The following is a 23,773-nucleotide window of genomic DNA, read 5'->3' as shown; positions in this document are numbered from 1 at the left end:
TTTAGATAAAATTTATTTGCAAACTCAGATGTGAAATATTTTACTTTTATTGTCTGTGTGTGTTTTTAGCAGTAGAACTAAGTATTATATGCATCTCTGAACACTATACATTAAGAAACTGTAACCTTAGTGTAACTTGCTTTTAGTGCCCATACAATTTTATAGAAACTTTTCTTTGATCTTGTAATATAAAAAAGTCTTTACTGATGCAAAACTATCTCCTATCTGTAAAAATGGGTAACTTTCAGTCTTTTCAGTCTGCACCATGCTTATAGATGCTTCCATGACACTATACGTGGGAGTGTGTGTGGTTGTTTTGCAGAAGACCAAAAAAATTCTGATGTTTTGGCCACGCCTTTGTGGGACCAAAGGAGAATCCTTGAGAATCTCCATATGGTTTTCCCCAATTAATTTGAATTGTGCATTACTGTTTCATAGTAGCTGACATTATGAATCTCCTGTAGGAAAGCAAAAAAGGACAAGAGCAAGTATTTGCATAATTTATACCCATTCAGAAGACACTAGGATCTGAGGACAAGTACAAAATTTATTTCCCATGCACCATTTTGAATCCTATAGATTAATCTCAAGTATGCATGGGATGCTTGAAAGCAAGTCACAGAGGGAGATACAGTAGTAAATAGTGTTAGTAAGAAGTCTCCAATCCCCTGAAGTCACCTACTAGATGTCTTTATCATCTTGCATAATTATAATTATAAGTGCATATGAGTCTATTTTGTCAAAAAAATCCCTATCACTACAGCTGCTCACTGATTACTTGCAACAATTCAACAGTTGCTCTAGTGTACATTATGAATATGCAGAATGTTTAAAATATTAGAAGCATTAAGGAAAAAAATAATAAAAGTAGAAGTCTTCTCAGTGTATTTGAGCAGGAGAACACATCAGTTCTTTTACTACCAAAAAAACTGAGGAAGTAAAATATACCTTAGCTTTACACATTCAAAGTAGAAATGCATGTTATCTCCTTGGCATAACAGAAGATTTTTCCAGACAACTAAGTTAGCTTTAGATAGAACACCAGATAGTCACAGTGGGCCTATCATAGTTTAAATGTGTAATAAAGTCAGCAATGTCCACTCCAGATGTTCAAAACATTCATCAAGCTCGAGAAATCCCTGACTTATGTTTTTTTTTTATTCATCTGCTAGTTCTTAAGTTTTTAGGACTCCCTTGGATCTTGTTTTCACACATCTGAGGATTAGGAACTTAGTTTATTTTTAATGCAAAGAGTGAGTTTCTCACATTCTTTGTCACATGCCATAAAATATAACAGTAGTGCTAATGCAAACTTGAGTTATTTTCTGGGTGTGCTGAGGTGGTACTGCTTGAAGAAACTATATATGTCTAGTAAAATAAATGTGATCCTCTAGTACACTGAATTTATAGTTCATCCTAAGATGTCTTGGAGCTAGTGGCTTGATTCATGAAAAGGGATGACAAATGATATAGTAGTAAATGCAGGATGATGTTTCTCTTAAAAAGGTAAATTAATTACTTCCCCTTTATAGGTAAAGCTCTTCAGGAACAAAAAAAAAAAAAAAAAAATCATAAAATGTATAGACTACATATATTTTAATTCTAAACAAACAAAAAAAAATTTTTACTAAATTAATCTTAAGAAATTTTACAAACCCACCTTCTCTAAATAAAAAACCTGCCATAGTAGAAATCCTGGCAAATCAATACATCCCCCATTTGTTCAGGAGAAAACACCAAAATATGGTATTGGGGGGTGGACAGGGGAGTAATTCACTAATGAAGAGGAATAAAGAAGCTTAAAAACTAGAAATTGTTTAGGGAGAAGTTCTTCACTCCAGGCCACATCTGTATAGACAGCAGATACAATATGGATTTGACAGATAGACCACTTGGTGGATAAGAGATGATGGATGGCTGCACCCAGAGAGTTGTGGTCAATGGCTCAATGTCCAAATGGAGGCAGGTGATGAGTGGTGTCCCTCAGGGGTCAGTACTGAGACAAGTGCTGTTTAACATCTTTGTTGGACACATGGACAGTGGGATCAGCAAATTTGCTGATGACACTAAGCTGTGTGGTGTGGTTGACACCCATGAGGAAAGGGATGCCACCCAGTGGGATCTTGACAGGCTGGAGAGGTGGGCCAGTGCCAACCTCATGAAGTTCAACGAGGCCAAGTGCAAGGTCCTGCATCTGGGTCAGCACAACCCCAGGCACAAATACAGGCTGGAGGAAGAATGGCTAGAGGGCAGTCCTGAGGAGAAGGACTTTGGGGCGGCAGTTGATGAGAAGCTCAACATGAGCCTCCAGTGTGTGCTGAAACCCAGAGAGCAACTGTGTCCTGGGCTGCATCAAAAGAAGTGTGGCCAGCAGGGCCAGGGAGGTGATTCTGCCCCTCTACTTTGCTCTGGTGAGAACCCACCTGGAATACTGTGTAAAGTTCTGGTGCCCTCAGCACAAGAAAGATAAAGACCTGTTGGAGAGGATCCAGAAAAGAGCCACCAAGAGGATCAAAGGCCTGGAGCACCTCTGCTTTGAAGACAGGCTGAGAAAGTTGGGACTGTTCAGCCTAGAGAAGAGAAACCTCCAGGGAGACCTTATAGTGGCCTTCCAGTACTTGAAAGGGGCCTACAGGAAAGCTGGGGAGGGGCTTTTCATCAGAGAAGACAGTGACTGGACAAGGAGTAATGGTTTTAAACTGAGAGAGGAGAGATTTAGGTTAGATATTCGGAAGAAATTCTTCACTATAAATATGGTGAGGAACTGGAATGGGTTGCCCAGGGAGGTTGTTGATGCCCCATCCCTGGAGGTTTTCAAGGCCAGGTTGGGTGAGGTTTTGTGCAACCTGATCTAGAAGTGGGGTTCCCTGCTCATGGCAGAGGAGTTGGAACTTGATGATCTTTAGGTCCCTTCCAACCTTAATGATTCTATGATTCTATAATATTTTTATAGATAGAGAGGTGCATATATAGTACATGTCTGCAGGCAGAAATGGGGGACTTCACATATCATCAAACAATAGCATGAACCACTCATTTCACAGGAAGAAAATAGTTACTGATGAAAAGGTAAGTTTTAAAAATTAGACTTGTGACTTAAAATCAAGAAAAAGCTCTGAAAAAAAAAAGGAGCTGCTCTCTTATAATTGGAAGAGTAGTCAATTTTTTATAGTTTCTTCAGTCTCTTTGAAGACATTAGTCCAGTGATCTCTCTACTTCTCTACCAAGATCAGCAAACAAATAATTACACGGTTGGGGGATATTAGAAACAGTTTTCTTCTTCTATTTACTTTATATCAAAGTCATTCCTGTCAGTCCTGCAAGCTGCTTCTGACCTATTTGCCTGCAAGTGAGAGAATAGACCATCATGTCTGATGTTACTCTTGACAGAAAAAGGAGGCCTCAAGAATTCCACTCAAGAGCTGACATGATTGATCATTTTGATCACTTTGCTTTCTTTATACTACCCACATAAAATGACAACTCAAAGTCCAATTTAATACTCTGATTGCTTGTGATTCCCTTTAACTAAATATCCCTGTTGAGTCCCATAGGATATGCTCTTACACATATTTATTGCTGATTATAGAATCAGCATGATAACAACATAAAAGTCTTTATTGATAAATGTAGTTCCACATAAAAATTGTAAACCATTTCAGCATCATAAGGCTTAAAGTCACATTGTATTATGAAAAATTATGCTAATATAATGTATATAGCTTAGACGTCTGAAGCAACTGCAAATGACTCGATAATTGCCATGTTTCCATATTCTACTGGAAATTAAATCTAAATATTTTTTTATCTATCATTCTAATGCTATGAGAAGTCTACACCAGTACTTTCAGATCTCACATTCACCTAAAAACAGCAGTAAAGGTAGCTATGTGGAGGCCCATGACAGTGTCTCAAGTCTTCATTTTGCAAGTAAAAAAAAGTTGAGTGTTGCAACGTCATTTTTTTTTTCCTGAGTCAAGTAGAATATATTTAATTTGCAGTTGTTATTATTATTAAAGGTTGAGTTTTGCAACACAAATCAGTGCTCATTTAGGAAATACAAAATCTTGCTATTTATCCTTTTTCTGATGAGACCCCTTCTAGTGGTAGTGAGAAGTTTGTCTTACTGTGGGGAAATTATATATATTTCTCTAAGTTTTTTTATTATTATTATTTAAGAAGATTAGAAAAGTATAGTCAGCAAAATTCTAATCTGATTTACTTTTAAACTGAAGAAATTTATTTTGCGTCTCCCCTCTTGAAAATATTTCATGGTTGTGGAAAGAAAAACAAAGCATCCTGCTTTAGGAGAGAGACAAAGTAATCTATGTCCCGCTGGTTCTGGCTTGGACCTTCAGATTTCCATCATTTAATATTCCCAGTTGCTTGAATTTATTTCATATACAGCATTAAGATAAACACAATAGCCAGAGAACATGATTTTATCTGAACCTGAACAACTGCGGAAGAGACACAGACAGTCCCTGTTTTTATCCCTGTTATTACGTACAAAGATACACTTGATAGGAAGCCCAGAAACCGTACATTTCAGTTCCAGTTTTCCTAATTGCTGTTAATATTTCTACTTCCTTCACATTGCATGTGGTTGATATTTCTATCTTTGACAGTATCTTTCAGTGGTTCATTTTCCCAAATAAAATATTGGGCAGCTTCTTCAAGGTCACTTTAAGTAGAACTGGGAACAAACTTCAGATTTCAATTACATTGGCATCAAGACTCATCTGTTTTGCCAGTCTTTCAAATGGATTGTGGAAAATTATTTTTATATTGCAAAGCATTTGCACTTATAAGTGAACTTGGATGGTATGATAATGTTCATTTTTATGTTTTCAGCTAAGAATATCTATTCCTCTGAAAACAGTTTTGTGTTCATCTACATGTGTAAACTCAGAGCCTGTTAGGAGATATTATGCCCACTTCTTATAAGCAGGACATCTGCTGATGTGAGCTACAAAAATGTTAAAATTTAAGTTAATAAGCTTGCTTTTTAGCTCATTCCAAAAGATGTAACCTAAGTTCTTTAAGGACATGGGTTGTCTCAAGCTATTTCTAGTCATGCATAAAGCCATTCCCTTAGAGGTCCAGTTTGATTCCTCCACAGCTCAGTGGGTTTTAAGTGCCATTTCCTTTTAAGAGGTATTCGGCACCTTTATGGAATGAGGGTTTGGTGAATTTCTGTTCCACTCACTGTCCAAGGAGCTTTGCTAGCTCTTCAATGCAGCAGTATCCCAGCATTTGCTGGGTTCATGGCCCAGCACAATGGGATCCTCATTCCCTAGTAAAAGCCCATGTCCCTGGATGAGCATGCTCATCAAACTGACCATGCATTTGCAAGAAGTGGCAACGTGATTATTCTTGTATCTGAAATGAGGTGGAGAATTAGAAGACAGATAGTAGAAATCTGCCTTGACCTTCTTTAAAGCCTTAATAATTTTTTTGCCCCAACTCTTGATATTTGGGTGTGACTTATACTTTCTTAGCTCTGCCTTGGCCATTCTCTTCTGTTAAAAAAACACACACGAAAATTGATTGAGGTCAAAGTAGACGCCATTGATAGATAACACACCAGTTAGCCAGATTTAGCTCAGTCTCATATAATTCCCTTTTTATATTACATCAGGCCCTAGTCCATCTTTCAAACGGCCTTTGGCAATTAACTGAAGTGGCTGCTTCAGGGGTCCAACTGCCCTCTGTTTCTCATGAAATCATTATAGACAAGAGTTGATTTTGCATACTAGAAATCTAAATTTAGGCATGTTTAATTCAAGTCATAGAGCTCAAGAGTCCCTACTAGACCAAATGTAAAGAGAAAACTTTCCCATATTCACACAAGAAAAATAGAAGGAGAAAGGCAAGGCTCAAATATGCTGAGGCCCAGGCCATTGCTCATTACAAAATAATTCTTCTGCTTTCACAAGAGCCCTTCACCACTACAGATCGGAAGCTGCAAAATAAGAGGAGAAAATAGGCACCATCCAGTGATGAGGGCCATCAAGATGATTAGGGGGTTGCAACATGGGGAGGCTGAGAGCTGGGTTTGCTCTGTGCTGCTCAGAAAACAGTGGGAATATATTCCTGTCTTCAACTGTACCAGTTGACAAACAAATTCTGGTTTGGTATTAGGGAAAATAATTTACCGTTAGAGTGGTCAAGCACTGGAGCAGAACTCTGAGTGAGGCTGTGGTATGTCCATCCATGGAGACTCTCAGAACCTGGCTGGACATGGCCCTAAACAACTTGATCTTACTTTGTGAAGTTAGCTTTGACTTTGAATTTGCCCTTGCTTTGACCAAAGGCTTGGACCACATGACTTTCAGAGGTCTCTGCCAGCCTAGATTATTTTATGACTCTGTCCCCCGAAGCAGCCTGACGTGGCAGAGTGCAGCTGCACGGCAGCCAAGAAGGAGCTGCTGTTGTACAGCACATCCCTGCCTTGCTCACCCTTGGCCACTGCCTCATGTTTGGCTCTCAAGATTTTTTTGCAGAGGGTGGATGGGAAGAGCACAGGTCAGTTGAGCCACAGCACCCTTCTGCTGCTCCAATGAGATGTTCAGCTCTGTGGTACAGGCATTATTATTTGGCTCCCTGAGCAGCAGAGAACTGAATATGGAGAGTCAATGCCTTTGAATTCATCTGAGGAACTCTGATCTTTCTGTTTGAAAGTAATTTGAGTATTTATTTTAAAACTTGACAAAAATAGCTCAGCCTGAAAGTCAGCAGGTGTTTAGGCATGTTTTTAATGCCTATATTAATTTAAAAATGAATAATTTGCTTTAATCTGTGTTAGGCTGTTACAGATTTGTTTTGTACTGCATTGCAGAAATATTAACCAGGAATATTCAACATGTTTATGAGGAATGTTTCACTGTGTTTAAATATGACATGGCAACATATTTATGTCAATACAGATAAGGACTTAAAAACAGTGAATATGCTTCCAGTGTTCAGGCACAGATGTCTGGTGCCAAACACTAAAATGCATTGAGAAGCAGGACTCTGTGTTCTGGGATGCCATAGACTGAGGATATACAGCTACAGAATTTGGCCCAGAGTCTTCATGACAAAAAAAAATGCAACTGTAGGTAAAACTTCTTATATAAACAGTTTCATGAAGTTCCAATTTCTTCTATTATCCCACCAAATTTTGCAACGGATGTGTAGTTCTCTATGGTAACATCACTGTCCACTTCCTAGTCCAGCTTTCATTGTGTTTGCTTTATGTTTGCTGGAGAAAAGGGAGATAAAGATGGGAGAGCTAACATGAAAGCCTCAATTTTTACTTATTTTACTATTTAGAATAGAGAATGAAAAGGATCCACTTCAAAGGCTTGATAGATTTTTTTAAAAGTTATTCAGCCCCAGCACAGAATTGCATCAGTAGCATGTTTTCTGAGATGCTTTGTTGCGTTTACTGTGAATGGGCTGCAGAAAATACATAAAGACATCAAGATAAATAACCCTTCTTTCTCCCTAAGCACACCTGTCAGCAGAAGGATGACTTCAGGCCTTAGCTCAGAAGAGCAGGGCCTGTGTGCTTGACACATCACGGGGTTTCTAAAGCAAGGCAGTCTTTGGTTTCCACTCCAAATATCTAGCAGTGTCAAACAGGCAGATTTGGATTTTAGCTCAGTTGCAAATATTTTGTCTGATCCAGAGTGCTAAAACTGATAGTGACAGATATACAAGCATGCACAAAGATACGTACAAATTTGAACTAGCTGCACTTTTTAGTGTTTTGCAAGTATCACAAGATGGAATTTTGTTCTTTTTAGTCCTGTGACTGTAATTTTTTTTTTCATGTTGTAAAGTGTTCATGTAGTTTCCTTATGATCAGACAATAAAGGAGCCTCTGAGACTTTGTAGCAGAAAACAAATTTTTCTAGATGCCCTGAAACCTACTGAAGGCAGCATGAAAATTAGTGCCAGAATTATCTGTCCTGTGTGCTATAGAGTGCAATATGCTTAAGGGAATTTAGAAGAAGTGCATGTGCAAAAGTAGTTATTACCTAGGGATATTATCAATGTATGCCTCATTTACTTGATGGGTTTCTTTCATAGATTTCTTTTAATTGGTTTAATAGAAAACAGATAAACCTGAAAAATGTAACCTTCAATACAGTTCACCATCTTTTCTGTGCAAGAATATAATTATGAAGACAAGTTTGCATTTTTGTATTCATTTTCAAAAGACTTAATTTTCCAGCTTTGCTATTATTTATAACTTGCTTGTAAAATAACAAGGAGTTGAGAATGTGATCATACGAGTCACCAGTCTGTGGAAGGAAATCGGGAAGGTTGAAAATGAATCACTAACATGGTGTTATGTTTACAGCTCTTTGTATGAAGGGAGAATTTTCTAATGATGACCTGATTCTGGCAGCATACCAGCTTTTCACTGCTTTTTCAAGTGGAGCTCAAAATCAAACAAAACCAAAACTGAAAGATAAAGATTCCTTAGCTTTCTCTGTTTAAAATATTGAAGACCATTTTCTGTCTCCAAGCACAAACTGAACACAGGTTGGACTCAGGTTTAGAGAAATGAGCATCTATTGCCGTTTTAGATGCTGCAAGTTATCCTGTGTTGGCTTCAAACTGTTTCTCCAATAATGCACAGCTCAGGTCTCACTTCTCGTTTGTACCTGCCAGCCCCACAAAAATGTCTCAGAATCTGCAGATGCTTTAGGGCATCCAAAATGGCACAAGCTGCCCATGTTTAGGTACCTGAATCCTGCCTCTTACTGTAACACTTGCAGGGTTTCATTGCTAAGGTGCCAAACTGTTTTCACTGTAGGTTTTCTGCTTAACTGCTAACAAAACTCTTCCAATATGTTTGTGACTTTGTTCCAGTTCCATAGAAGGACCTAATATTTCTTGTTCCTGTTATTCATGTCTTGCATGGATCAGCTGCAACGTTCCTGTGACAAGATCTCAGGATAGCACTTACCACAGCTTAGCTGTGATTTCTACTAGGTGTCTCATGCGCTTAAGTAGTACAAATAATAGTAAATGAAGAGAAAAGCTGACAAGAAGTTTGGGAAAGGAGGTCTTTGTTCTGATATTTGTAGATAAAGCTCTTGGGACTTAAACTGCCCTAAACCATAAATGTCAATAATCCTTATGTAGCAATTGTGTGTGTGGTAGTTGGTATTGATGGTATTAAGAACAGTAAGTCAGTTACTTTTGTAAGTGTTATGGTTTAAGCCCAGACAGCAACTAAACACCATGCAGCTGCACACTTCCCCCTGGTGGAAAGGGAAAGTGAATTGGAAGGGTAAAAGTGACAAAATTAACGGATTGAGATAAAAACAGTTCAATAGGTAAATCAAAAGCCATGCATGTAAGCAAAGCCAAACAATTTCAGACGTTTTCAGACTTGTCCAGGAAAGCTGGTCTCCATCATGTGTAACTTATTTTGGAAGACAAATACCATCACTCCAAATGTCCCCTACTTCCTTCTTCTTCCCCCAGCTCTATATACAGAATCATAGAATCATCCTGGTTGGAAAGGACCTTGAAGATCATCAAGTCCAACCTAAATCCACCAATCATAACCTAATTTACCTGTTCAGTACTTAAACCATGTTGCTAAGCACTATATCTAAATTTCTTCCAGGGATGGTGTCTCTACCACCTCCCTGGGCAGCCTGTTCCAGTGTCCAACCACTCTTTTGAAAGAAATTCCTTCTAATATCCAGTCTGAACCTCCCCTGGTGCAGCTTCAGGCCATTTCCTCTCATCCTGTCATTATTCACCTGGGAGAAGAGGCCAACTCCCCTCTCCCTACAACCTCCTTTCAGGTAGTTGTAGAGAGCAATGAGGTCTCCCCTCGGCCTCCTCTTCTTCAAATTAAACAATCCTAGTTCCCTCAGCCTCTCTCCTCATAGGACTTATTCTCCAGACCTTTCACCAGCTTGGTAGCTCTCCTCTGGGCATGATTCAGCACCTCAGTGTCCTTTTGTAGGGGGGCCCAGAACTGCACAGAATATTTGAGGTGAGGCCTCACCAATGCTGAATGCAGGGGCACGATCACCTCTCTACTCCTGCTGGTTACACTATTCCTGATGCAGGCCAGGATGCTGTTGGCCTTCTTGGCTACCTGGGCACTCTGCTGGCTCATGTTAAGTCAGCTGTCAACTCTCTCCCCCAGGTCCTTCTCTACTAAGCAGCTTTCCAACCATTCTTCCCCAAGCCTGTAGCTTTGCATGGGATTGTTGTGACAAAAATGTAGGACCCAGCACTTGGTCTTTTTGAACCTCATACAACTGGCCTTGGCCCATTGATCCAATCTATCCAGGTCTCTCTGCAGAATTATGAGTATGACATCATATTGTATGGGATATCCCTTTGATCAGTTGGGGTCATATGAATATCTAGTAAAGGCAAGTTTTAATTAAATAAAGAAAATGCCCAGTGGTCTTAATTATCCTGAGTATTTTTGGCCCCTACTATCTTCAGTGAAAGCACTTTTATGTATTTGTTTGACACTGTTTGTGTCAGCTCAATGGTGATACTTCCATTTTAGAAGAGGATAAAAAGGGACATTTTATCAGCCTTGCAAAGTTGTCAAGACAGTTTACCAGCCTATGTGCAAAATCTTTTTGCCTGCATTCTACTATGATGATTGAAGAAAAGGTTGTTTTCTGTCAGTGTCTCAGCCTACTTCTTGGAAACATGAGCCTTAAAAATTGTCACTTAACTTGTAGGTGTTTTGAGGAAATACATGCAGAAGTGAAATATGTTAAGATCATCAGAAGAAAATGCTATATTTGTCCTTCTAATAGTTGTCAGTGCTCTAACTAGTAAGATCTGGGGTGAGCTGAGCTGTGACCTTGAGGTTAAACAAACTCTAATAATCAGTCTTCGAAAAATGTTAATTAACCCAGCCAACCATTAAATTGTTGATAGTACATTTGATAATATTTAATTAGTATAAAATATAAGCTCAGACTTTTTATATATATGAAATGCCATTTAATTAAACTTTCATTCCTAAATAATGTTTCAGATATTAAAAGATTTTTTTCTTACTAATGTAGACATTCTCAAATCCTTTGAAAAATGCTTTTTACAAAGTGATTCTCTGAAAATCCAAATTCAGCAGAATATTTTTACGCATTTTCTTATTTACTTCTTACTTGCAACTTCTTATTTGCAAATTAGTGTTTGCTTGTTTACTAAGTTGAGATCAGTATTGAATTCCTGTCCAGAACTGACTGATGGATTAGTTGAAACAAGTGGTGCTGGAGCTTCTCCCTGTGATGGGGAAAGACAGCCACAGTGTTGTCCTCTGTAGATTTCTTTGTTAGACCAGATGATGGGGATGTCTTGGGCAGTATTCAAGTGAAAGGGAAGGAGACCTGCATGAGACAAGAGCATCCTTAAGGGACCATGCAAGATCAAGTGTATGCTCCACACAGGCTAAAGACCATTTAAGGCTTTGGGACACATCCCAACCAGAATTCAGCCTACAGAAAAATGGATTATAATTAATCTTCCCACAGCTAAAAGGGGTGCACAGTCCATTCCTGTACCATATAACTGGGTGATACAGAACTCTCCTGTTGTTTTAAGTGTAGGTAACAGGAGGCAGAAAGTGCTGGGAGTGTTTCTCCTAACAAATGATAATGAGCTGTGGCTCCCTGCAGGAGCCTGTGTTCCTTTAAGGCTTTCTAGTACAAATCCTGAATCCTCAGTTTGCATCTGCCTTGCTTTTGATCGTATCTTGCTCTGTAAGAGCACCTGCACTGATGGCTTGCTGTGTTCCTGCTACAGCACACTGCATCCCTGGCCTGCCTCAGGTAGCAATACCTCACAAAACTGGTGGGAAACAATTTCTGGTACTTCCCCAAAGATCTAGGCAACTTGGCAGTTTAATTATAGAAAAGACATTTCTTCCTCCATTCTTTATGGAGGAGAGGGAGGAAAAAATTCCTTTTAAAATTTTTGAAACACCTAATTGTAGATCCCTTCACTAGAAAGGGTATCATTTACTAAATAAAACACATTCAGAAATATCTAAGTTGTATATTTCACTGCCACAGAAGACTGTAGTATTAATTTAAAATCGCTGAAGGAAGTGGTTCATTGTTTGGACAGACTGCTAAGAAGCTTTTCTGTGAGATGGAAGCCTTGCCTTTAAACCTCTGGGAGTTTAAACACCTTGGAGAATGCTCTGGTGACACCTTATAGCAGCCTTCCAGTACCTGAAGGGGCTACAGTAAAGCTGGGGAGAGACTTTTTACAAGACCGTACAACAATAGGATTGAGGAGTGGTTTCAAGCTGGAAGAGGGAAGATTTAGGTTAGACATTATAAAGAAATTCTTAAGTGTGAAGGTGGTGAGACACTGGAACAGGTTGCCCAAAGAGGTTGCAGATGCCCCCTCCCTGGAAGTGTTCAAGTCCAGGATGGATGGGGCTTTGAGCAACCTGATCTAGTGGGAGGTGTTCTTGCCCATGGCAGGGAGGTTGGAACTAGATGATCTTTAAGGTTCCTTCCAACCCAACCATTATTTGACTGTGATTCTATGAGTTTGCCACATAATATGGTTAGCCCTTCCCACTGCAGCTTTTTTTTTTAATGGCCAGAGTGGTCCCTGAGTTAGAAATCAGAGGTGTCAGGACATGGGGACTTGAGTCCTGTGGTTCTCAGCTCAATGCAAGGCTTGTTACATGTGGAGCTGCGTATGGGTTGAGACGAGGGATGGAAAGTGTGGATGAAGACACTTTAGCTGAGCAGAACCTGCTGCAGCATCTCTCAGGCAGGCATGCAGTGTCTGCAATCTAAACCCTGTAACTGTGGCTCCCATCTCATGACCAAGAGAGAAGTGTCTGCCTCCTTCAAGTTTCCACAGAGCTGACAGACAAACTTAATAGTCCTTTGATAATTAAGGGGTGAAAACATCAGATCCCTAGACGTAGCCATTAGCATGTTTTATAGTGTCAAGTAAGTCAGTGATGGCAGTGTGACAAGCTGTGAAAATGTCTTTAGCCCACAGTGCAGTAGGATGATATGTGGGAGCGCTGGAATGAAGTTTAATGCATGAATGGTGGAACACAGTGTTTGTTTGTGTACTAGACAGCATGTTGGAAGTATCCTCAGACAACATGTAGTTCCTGAGCTGTCCAGATTACCATAAACTACCAATATCCCAACAACACAACACACAGATACAGTTTTTGTCTTTCTAAGGCAGGTGAATTTGCATTTTTTACTCAGATGAATCTTATTACTCTTATCCCAAAGACCAAGAAATTCTAAAACAAGACAAAAAAGGAAAGCCTTCAGCTCTTTTGCAGTAAATGTTATTTTTACATTTCAAGATGGATTTAATTGAATAGACAAAATTCAGTGCCAGAAGCCCAGCAATGCAGCTGGAAGAAAGTGGAATGATCCTACATTTTATATATTTTTTTTTTTAATTATTTTTTTTTTTCAGCTAAGACTTGTCAAAAGGGTAATTTTGTTATGACAGTAGTCAGTGATGGCAGTGTGACAAGCTGTGAAAATGTCTTTAGCCCACAGTGCAGTAGGATGATATGTGGGAGCGCTGGAATGAAGTTTAATGCATGAATGGTGGAACACAGTGTTTGTTTGTGTACTAGACAGCATGTTGGAAGTATCCTCAGACAACATGTAGTTCCTGAGCTGTCCAGATTACCATAAACTACCAATATCCCAACAACACAACACACAGATACAGTTTTTGTCTTTCTAAGGCAGGTGAATTTGCATTTTTTACTCAGATGAATCTTATTACTCTTATCCCAAAGACCAAGAAATTCTAAAACAAGACAAAAAAGGAAAGCCTTCAGCTCTTTTGCAGTAAATGTTATTTTTACATTTCAAGATGGATTTAATTGAATAGACAAAATTCAGTGCCAGAAGCCCAGCAATGCAGCTGGAAGAAAGTGGAATGATCCTACATTTTATATATTTTTTTTTTTTAATTATTTTTTTTTTTCAGCTAAGACTTGTCAAAAGGGTAATTTTGTTATGACAGTAGCTTTTTCAAATTAAATATCTGCAGCCTATTCTATCTGCCTAGGCAAGAACAGCATATTGGAAAGTTGCAAATTAAATGAGGTAAGTCGTCATTCAGTAGGAGACAAGCTTGGCAGTAGAGTATCAATGGGATACTGATATTGTACTTGGCATTGTGAGCAGGACCAGAAAGGGGGAAATAGTTGGGAGTCCACTAAACCCTCCTGTGAAGGGTGCAGCTGGTTAACATGCAAAACAGCAAAGAGGCAGGTTGCAGATCTGTTGATTAGTAGAAGCATATACCTTTCAGATGTCATTGTCTACAGAGATACAAATGGTGGATATAATTATCTGGACTGAGGGCTTTTCTCATGAACCCCAAAATATTCTGTGGCTTTTCTAGGATGGTTCTTCCATTTTTAAGGCAAGCTAATAACTCACCTGATATCTAGTAAGACAGCAGCACACAACTTCTTAGAAATTCAGTAATATTATAACTTCTGATAGTAACTGACTATGGAAAAGGATTGTGTGTTTTTTCTAGTGGTCACTGGTCTTGCTTTTGGGGTTTTTTTTTCACTTTTTGTGAGATAAATGATGGGACTTCACATCCTTATAAGTAACAGAATATTATTAAAATAGAACTGAAAGCATAATATTGGTTACAGCTGTACAACACCTTACAAAATACAGTATGTCATTCTTATTTTTGGACTCTGTCTTCAAAAAGTAAAATTTATAAATGGTTTGTGGTCTTTTTCAAAGGTAATATTTCAATAATGTAAAATAGTGCACAGTGTGACATTCTGGTCAGAAGAAAATAGTTGTCTAAAGAAACCTGTGTAAGCATTTCACCTTTGATGTTCCTTGCTGTCCTTCATCTTTTTCATAAAATTATGCATTTCAGATTCCAGGTCTGTCAGCTCTGCTAGGTATCTAGAATTGAAGCTGGACTATTGCCTTCTTACTCCTCAGTAGTTTGTTTAAATTCCTACTTTGAATGATATATGTAAAAAAAGGAAATTTGTTGTTTTCATTTTTTCTAAAATATTTTTAGGACAAAAGCCATAGAAATACCTTTAAATGAGTTTTCTTTTTTAAACTCTGTAGATCTTTGCTATGATCCTGCTATGTATTATTTCCATTGTCTGCATTATTGGCAGTCTCTGGAGTACAAAGACCAGGGCAGCTGGGATTTACTGTGCAGCCTCCTTCATCCGTCTCTCCCCACATCAGTTTTTTTGGAGTGCAGACTTAGACTTATTTAAGTACAAATACACTGAGTATTCATAAGGATTCTGCTTATTCCTCGGGAGCTGCTGAAATAATTATCATATTTATGTAAATCGGTCTTGACAAAGTTGTTTGATCACTTGTGACGGTGGCACCTAAAACCACACAGGACCTTATTAGTCATGAATATTCATTCCAAGCAATACTATTTAGTCCTCCGATAAATCAAAAATAATACCACAGATTTGGATGTTGGTCGGAAATACTAATGCACAACACTACAGCTACTTAAGAATTCCTCATCTTTTTTGACTAATCTTAACATAAATAATATAACATGAACAAAAAATATAATAATCTTACATGAGCACACTCAGACAAAAGGGAAAGCCTCCCCCTTGGGTACCCGGAACCACTCGTCCTATAAGGACAAGTCTCACCCAACGATATATCTAGGAGAAATGTATCACCAGAAATGAGGTCACTCAATCTCAAGAAGTTTCCTTAGGTAGTGTCCTGACCAAAGGGGTTAGGCTTAGCAGACCAGCTACTCCAAGGGAAAACACAGCCAGCTTCCCAATGGGGCACTTTGTTTTCATAGACTGTCAGATCTGACCTGTGGTCATTAATTTGTTATTCTGCCTGGGTCAAGACACCCCACTGCCTGGGGACCCTGCTCATTGTCAGAGGGTGTCATTGTGTGTATCCCTTTCCCGCCCTCCTCCCCACAACAGTTCCCAAAGGTGCCATCCTGTCTGCTGGCAGTTCCACAGCCCAGCAGGGGTTAAGACCAGAAATGGGTCTCAGGGCTACCCAGTCTGACCTAACGAAGATGGGCCCATATGGGGTTCTTTCACCAGCTCCAGAGAGCTGAACAGATAATATAACAACCCCCAGGACCGGGGACAGTAGAGGAGCATGAGTGCTCTGCCACAGAACTGCATGGTTGGAAATGGCAACTAATTCAGCCCCACATACCAGAACCTTCTGGTGTTAACTCTGTGTTGACTAGGATAGGTGCACAAATGCATTTAACAGTTTAGAGCTGAAAAAGAACACCTGTGCCTGAGAACAGCCCTGGTTGCACTCTTGCAGCTGGTCTAATAAAAAAATAGAATCTCTCTCTGCATAAATGCACTTTTAACTCTACCTGTCACAGGCCAACCATCTCTCTTTTTTCTTTCAGAGAGTTTTTGGTTTGGTTTGTTTTGCTGTTGGGTTCTGGTGTCTGTGTGCGTGTGTTGTTGGTTGGTTGGTTTGGGTTTTTTTTTTAATTAAGCCCAAGTTATATTTAATGTGAAATCCCCACCTGGAGTACTGTATCCAGCTCTGGAGCCCCCAGCACAAGACAGACATGGAGCTGTTGGAGTGGTTCCAGAGGGGGACCAGGAAGATGATCAGAGGGCTGGGACAACTCTCCTATGAAGAAAGACTAAGAAGGTTGGGGTTGTTCGACACTGCCAAGATCTTATCACAGCTTTTAATATATAAAGGGGGCTTATCAGAAGAACTGAGAAACACTTTTTACCAAGCACTGTAGCAATAGGACATGGGGCAATGGTTTTAAACTGGAAGAGGGTAGATGTAGTTTGGATATAAAGAAGAAACATATTATGATGTTGATGAGACACCGGAACAGGTTGCCCAGAGAAGCTGTGGATGCCCCATAATTGAAAGTGTTCAAGGTCAGTTTGGACGGGGCTTTGAACAACCTGATCAATGAAAGATGCCTCTGCCCATGACAGGGCTGGGGTTGACCTAAATGATCTTCCAACCCATACCATGCTGTGATTCTATGATTAAACTAGCACTCAGCATAGAGAGAACATAGAGTTACTTTAACATTTGTTCGTAGTAGCACAGGATTTCAGTTACGATCCAAGCTACACAAACTGAGAAGGAAATCAGATTATTTCCTGAGTTGCTGTTGGTCTCTGGTTTTTTTTTTCCTGACAGTAACAGAACATATAGTCAGACTAGACTGATCATAGGTATGGGAGGCTTTGCTGTGCAAGTGCAATGGACACCATACATTTTTGGAATAACATTTTCTTTAAATCTTGTGCTGTACAGCCATGATTGGCTCATCAGCAGTGGGCCAAGGATCACAGTAAAATTTAATCAACAGATTTCCTCTTTTATATCTCAAAATAGGCCTGATTGTGCTAAAAAAAATATCTATAATCTTTTGCTTTCCCAGTATCGCTTTCTTTATGCCCCTGGTGGTTAGTCTTGTATGCATCATTATTGAGTTATAAGTTAATAAAGAATAGAGTACTAAAATTTATCCATAAATCTAGTCAGAATAAGAATTAGCTGTAGATAAATTAGTATCACTTGAAACAACCTCAGAAATCTTTAAAATATCAAGAAAATTTTTTCCCATTTTAAATATGATTTTAAGGTTTATCTCATCATCACTGTAAGAATGGATAAAGATCACAAAACAAGATTACTAATGGTAAAGATAAGAAACTAAAGAAGAAAATAATTTTTTATAGGGCATAAACAAAATTAAAAAATGTAGGCTTGCCCTACTGATTTTAACAGATGACTGTTTTTTTACATTCATTCTATTTTAATAAAGAACAGAAAAACTTAACCAGGATCATTAGTGGCAAACTATTTCACATTGTGAAAACAATACTCTAAGGGAGATGTCTAACACAGGGAACATGCTATTGCCTTAGACACATCAGTCTTTCTCTAAGTTATTGTAATCTTACTAAAAAATTAATTTTACTTTCTGGGATTGTGTTCCAGTTACACTATCTGTAGCTTCTGCCAGCAACTAATTTGCTGTTTTAATGTTCTGTTCTATCCGGATGTTTCAATACCTGTTGATTTTAGTCATTCAGCACAGACCTCAGTAGAGAGAATAAATTAAATGACCCTTTGATGGAAAGGACTACCTTCATTGTACCTTTCAACTTACTTTGAAAGACAAAGTGTAATGAAGTTAATTTCATATTCAGGTGTATGCTTACCAGTTTTTTTGATACTTTTTTGATGTTGTCTACTTACATGCCCTAATTCTTGGTCCATTTTTTTTCTCTGATATTCAAGTGAAATTCTGAGTTTATGGTACCATCTAATGGGATTACATCATAACATAGCATTTATCATAGACTGGTGAATGTAGATACTTTGAACTCTGCACCTTAAACCTGTCTATTTTCCCTCAAATTCTTTGTTTTAATTCATTATTCAGATCACTTATTGAGTATCTCTATTTGTTTCTGTCCAAGCTAAATTATTTTTTTTTATGAGGTAAGTAAAACAGCCACTTGAGTCACCCTGAGTCTTCTTGAACTGAATTCTCAAACTATTGTGTTGAAAAGAGAAAAGATACTCCTTTTTTTTTATAATAGAAAAGTCCTTTATGTATCATAGCTTCTTACCTTTGCTCTTTTTGTTTCTGTGTTGGGTGTCCATGCCCAGGCACTGGCCAGGGAAGCTGTGGGGTGGCCTCTGTGAGGACCTACTGCTCTTGAAGAGGAATCACATGGGCAGATTTTCTCACAGGACCTGCAGCCTATGGGGGACCCACACTGGAGCAGTCCCTTTCTGAAGGACTGTAGCCCATGGGAAGGACTGATGCTGGAGCAGTTCTGGTAGTTCTGCAGCCTGTGAGAAGGACCCATGTTAGAGCAGTTCACAAAGGACTGTATCCTAGTAGAGGGATCCTATACTGGAGTAGAGGAACAGTGTGAGGAGAAAGGAGAAGCAGAGATTAAGTGTTATGACCAGGACATAACACCCATTCCCCCATCCCCCTGTGCCGCTGGTGGGCAGGTAGAAGAGTCAGGAATGAAGGAGTGAAGTTGAGGCTGGAAAGAAGGGTAAAGGGGAAGTATTTTTAGGTGTCTTTGTTTCTCACAATCCTGCTCTATTTTTAATTGGCTATAAATCAAATTAATTTCCCAAGCTGAATCTGTTGTGCCTGTGGTGGTAATGGGTGAGTTATCTCCCTGCCTTTGTCTCAAGCCTTATCATCTTATTTTCTTACCCTTTCCTGTTGATGGGGGGAGTGAGAGCAGCTTGTTGGGCACTTGGCTATAAGCAAAGGTTAAACCCACCACATTTCGCTAATTCTTCTGCAAAGAATTTGAATGGTGTCCCACTAGGTGAAAGCATCCACTATCTAATATAGCAGACTGAAGATTGTATTAGCATTGGAAATTTGCGTGTGACTTCAATCCATGAAAATTACTTGTATGCTGCTCTGTTCCTGTGGCACTCACAGGAAGAAAGCACACCATGGAAAGATTTGTAAGGTGTTTGCACTGAGATATGAAGGACTGTCACCCATCTAAAATTAGTCCAATGTTGCCTTTTCTGACTTTTCAGAAATTTCATTGAATCTACATGTCCTCTGGCTGGGGAACATTGAGAAGACAGTTCTAAACACAGTGCCACTTCTAATTAAAACATTAACTAGTGCAGGCTGTTAAAATATCATCTGAACATAATACCTTTTTCAAGCTCAACTTGCATTTGCAAGGCCTTCAGGACTGAAAAATAAATATTATGTGTTTGGTTGGGAAGGAAGAGCTCTGCCCACATTGAAAGTCTTCTGTACACAGCCAGTTTCTTTTCAACCTGAGATATTTGAATTAAACTCAGGTCAGCTGTCCTCAACTTTTGGTACAATACCTGATCTCTGTCCCCATTCTGGAGCTACTGTCTGGAGCTTAAGCAAATCTAAGCTTGATCCTGCTGTTGTTAGGTTAGTGTGAGCATTGAACTCTATTTTGGAGACCCTATAGCAAAGGAAGTTTAATGTTCACAAAACTGTGTGACATGTATTTGTCACAAAATTAATTACTGTAATTGCTTCCTCATACTCACTCTAGCTGATAATTTCTGCATGGGCTTATTGCAGCCATCACAATTTATCAATGTAGTGAGATTGAATAATGAGAGGGTAAAGTGTAAAGGTCATGTAAAGCCATCTGTGTTTCTCCCTACTTTGCTGTACCTTTGAGTTTGTCTACTGACTTGCACCACAATGCACAATGGTAATTTGCACTACTGAACAGCAGAAGACTCACAACATTGTAATTACAGCTTATTGCTTGGAAGGTTTGTGTGCTTTGGTACTTGCAGGATGTAGTTACAACTCCAATGTATAAAGTAGTGGAAGTGAATCCCTAAGGATATTCTATACTAGGGTAAGTGTATGCCAAATTATACTCAGAGCTGACAACACTGCCACATTTGGGATCAGTTTTCAATGATATAAAATACTCTGGTTTAAATACAATTAGCCAGGACAGTTTCTCCTTTGAGTGACTTGACTGTGATCTGCAGCTCCAGTAACATATAGAGGCTAGTAGGAAAGGGAATTTATACTAATAGGGTGTTCAGAGTGATATTCCTGTTTTAGAATAGGACATATAGTTAATCACCTACAGTGTATAGAATACAATTCTACTATGTCCTGAAACTGAAACCAAGTTGGTAAATTGCAACAAATCAATGTGCAGGAGACACCTTAAACAGAAAACCTAGAGATAGAGTTGGATTCAATGTCATTAACATTAAAGTGAGTGTTGATGAAAGAAAATAAAGTGTATGCTGGTGTAGTATGTAAATTTTCTTAATTAGAAAAAAGTTCCAAGCACCTCAAGGTGAAAGAAACAAATAGACCTAAGTGTGTTTCTCAGTCTAGATAAAATATCAGATATTCAGCATGAAAAAAACAAAACTGATCAACTTGAAGAAAAACAGCCCAAAATATACATCTTTAGGGAGGTTAGAACACTTGGAAAGCAATTTTGTACCATGAGAGTTAAATTAAAGGACATGAGATACATTCTATACTTGCTGCTCAGTTTTTCAGAAAAAAAAAGTTCAGTGAAACTTTGTCTTGTATATAAAATCCCTGAGCAGGGTGTTAACACTTCTTTTTATAAAATACTTCCAGTGAGACCATGTTTAGAATTTTGTATCTGACCCTCAGCACTGTCAGGCTAGAAGCTTCTGATAAATTCAGTGTTCAAAAAACTCCATCACAACAATAGGATAATTTGAGGTCTTGGCATCTAATTATAGTAAACTTAATACTCTGTTGAGATACTAATGCTTCTTAATACACCTATAAATATTTGATATTTGAAATAGGTAAAAAAATACTTTCACTGGATAATTTTTGTCATGCGTCTATGACAGTGAAATCAGCAAATTAAATATGATATGAATCTTAGAATCATTATACGGTGTATAGGATGCATTAACAGCAACTGCCACCAAATCACCACTGAGCATCCTTTAGTCTGGGAATTTAACAACAAAAAAGTATAAATATAAATTTTTAGTATTAACTGCAGAGACAGTAATATCACTGAGAAATGTATGCATGAAACAAAAGAATCAAAATAAAACATGTAGTAGTTTTCTTTCAATTTGTACTTTGCTTTAAGTCCCTTGCATCCATCCATTTCTTGTCCAAATGCCTCATTGAGTGGCCTGTCTTTACCTGCTGTCCCTTGTCTGAACTATATTTCTTCTCCGATCTTTGTCTTCCCTTTGTGTCTTCATTAATCCATCTTCTTTCTTATGAACTGGGAAGTAAGATATAAAGAGCGTGAGAGTATAATGTTTCACTTCTTACTATGTGTCACTGGGAGAAAATTAATGGGAAGAACAAGTCTTTCTTCTCCAAAATGGAAAGAAAAGCTTTAGAGGTGTAGCTACACTCTACAAGTTGAATTTTCCTGTGGTGTATCATTCTATGGGATTCCCACTTCAACACTTTTCCATCTCTGAAAGTTGTCCTCACTTCAGGAAGTATCTTCTATTACTTTCTAGTTAGAGGGGGAAGTATTAAATTAGTTAGAAGACTCTGTATATTGATGCTGTGACACACATTGAATTCCTCTTTGAATACCTTCTGGAAAACTTTTCCTGGCATTCATAGAAGACAGTTGAAAACATTTTGGAGTGAAGCCCTGATTTGTGGTTTTTTCCTCTGTAGAGCTCTCACGTTTGACAGATCTCCAATTTTGGTTCTCTTTTGCTTCAAGTTAGCAGCAACTTAAGCACCGTGTGTGTGTGTTCACTGAATGTGGGCTTGAAAGACCTACATTTGGGTCTGAGCTACTGAATTAACTGATTTAAGAATATTGGCAACACCGGAAAAGCACTGCCTAGGCTGCTGCATCATTTCTGTTCTGCATGGGTATGTGTTGTACTGCGTGGTCTACATGGGCCTTGGTCTTTTGTTAGGCTGAGCAGCTGCATTAAGAAAAAAAAAAAAAAAAAAAAAAAAAAAAAAAAAAAAAAAAAAAAAAAAAAAATAAGTATTGAAGTCTAGAAGTTGATTGTCCTTCTGGCCACAAAGTGAGTAAATCAGAGAAAGGCACTAGAAAACCCACTATGCTCACGTGACTTATTCTAAACCCTCACTGGGAAGATCAGTTGGCCTTCAGCCAGCAGCTCGAGAGCCTAAGGTGAGAATGTCACTGAACCGGTGGGTAGGATTTTTATGAGGGGTGAAGGAACAAGAGAGACAATTACTTCAGAAAAACAAAGTAACCTCTGAAAGAATGAGAGGGACTTCAGGTAGATTAGCTCCCTGAAGTATGTGTACTGAAGTATTTTTTGTAGGCCAGAGCATTTTGTTCTGAAGTCATAATTACTGAGAATTACTGAAATGAAAGACATCCAATTGTTGTAAATCTCTATTTTGACTTGTTTGAGGAGAAATTTCTCTGTGTAGAATTGCTAGTGATACTGAACAAATCAGCCTGCCAACCTCTGACACAAGAGAAAAGGGTATTAAAGTGTCATTTTGAATAAGATAACATCAGCAGTTTAGGTCAGTGTGGCCTTTCCATAAGTACATGGCAGAAATTACTGGGGTCCATTAATATAGTTTAAATAATACTTTTAGAGTGATTTTAAAATGTTCTTCTGCCCTGTGTTTTGATGGACCCAGTGGTATAATTTCCCCAAGGCTTCCTTTCAACCATACAGCTTGAGATACAGTTACAGTTTACTGTGACTAAAAAACATCAAAGCATTGATTGTCTATTTCAAAATCCTTTACCAAGCTAATTTGAATCATTATCTACCCCACTGAAGTCACAACTCAAATTGCTTATTTAGCCTGCTTTTTTAATTTTTTTTTCTGCTTCTTAAGTAATATTCAATTATCTTCATTAATTTTTAAGACTTTCAATTCAGTCAATATATGATGTGAAATATAACTGTCAGATTTGTTTCTTCAATACTAAAAAAAAAAAAAAAAGAAATAAAAAAGCCTGAAAGGGAACCAGAAATCTCAACAAGACTGTAGAATAATAAAAGCAATAAATAATTTTCCTTAAATGGGTGTGTGAATATCATTATTCTATTCATGAAAGGTCAATACATTGAGACACAGACTTCACAGAGGAGGAACTCAGGGTCACACAGCAACCTGGCAGCTCAGCCCAGGGTGAAATGCAGTCAGTCTGCTTTCTCTGGAATGAGCTGACAGATAATGCCAGAGTATCTTCCTCTCTGTCCTTCAGGGCATTTCAAGTCAGGGG

The sequence above is a fragment of the Chaetura pelagica genome, unplaced genomic scaffold (genome assembly GCF_000747805.2).
Source record: "Chaetura pelagica isolate M959 unplaced genomic scaffold, ChaPel_1.0 scaffold109, whole genome shotgun sequence".
In the NCBI taxonomy this organism is placed as follows: domain Eukaryota; kingdom Metazoa; phylum Chordata; class Aves; order Apodiformes; family Apodidae; genus Chaetura; species Chaetura pelagica.
The sequence above is the reverse complement of the archived record's forward strand: the minus strand, read 5'-3'. Positions refer to the sequence as shown.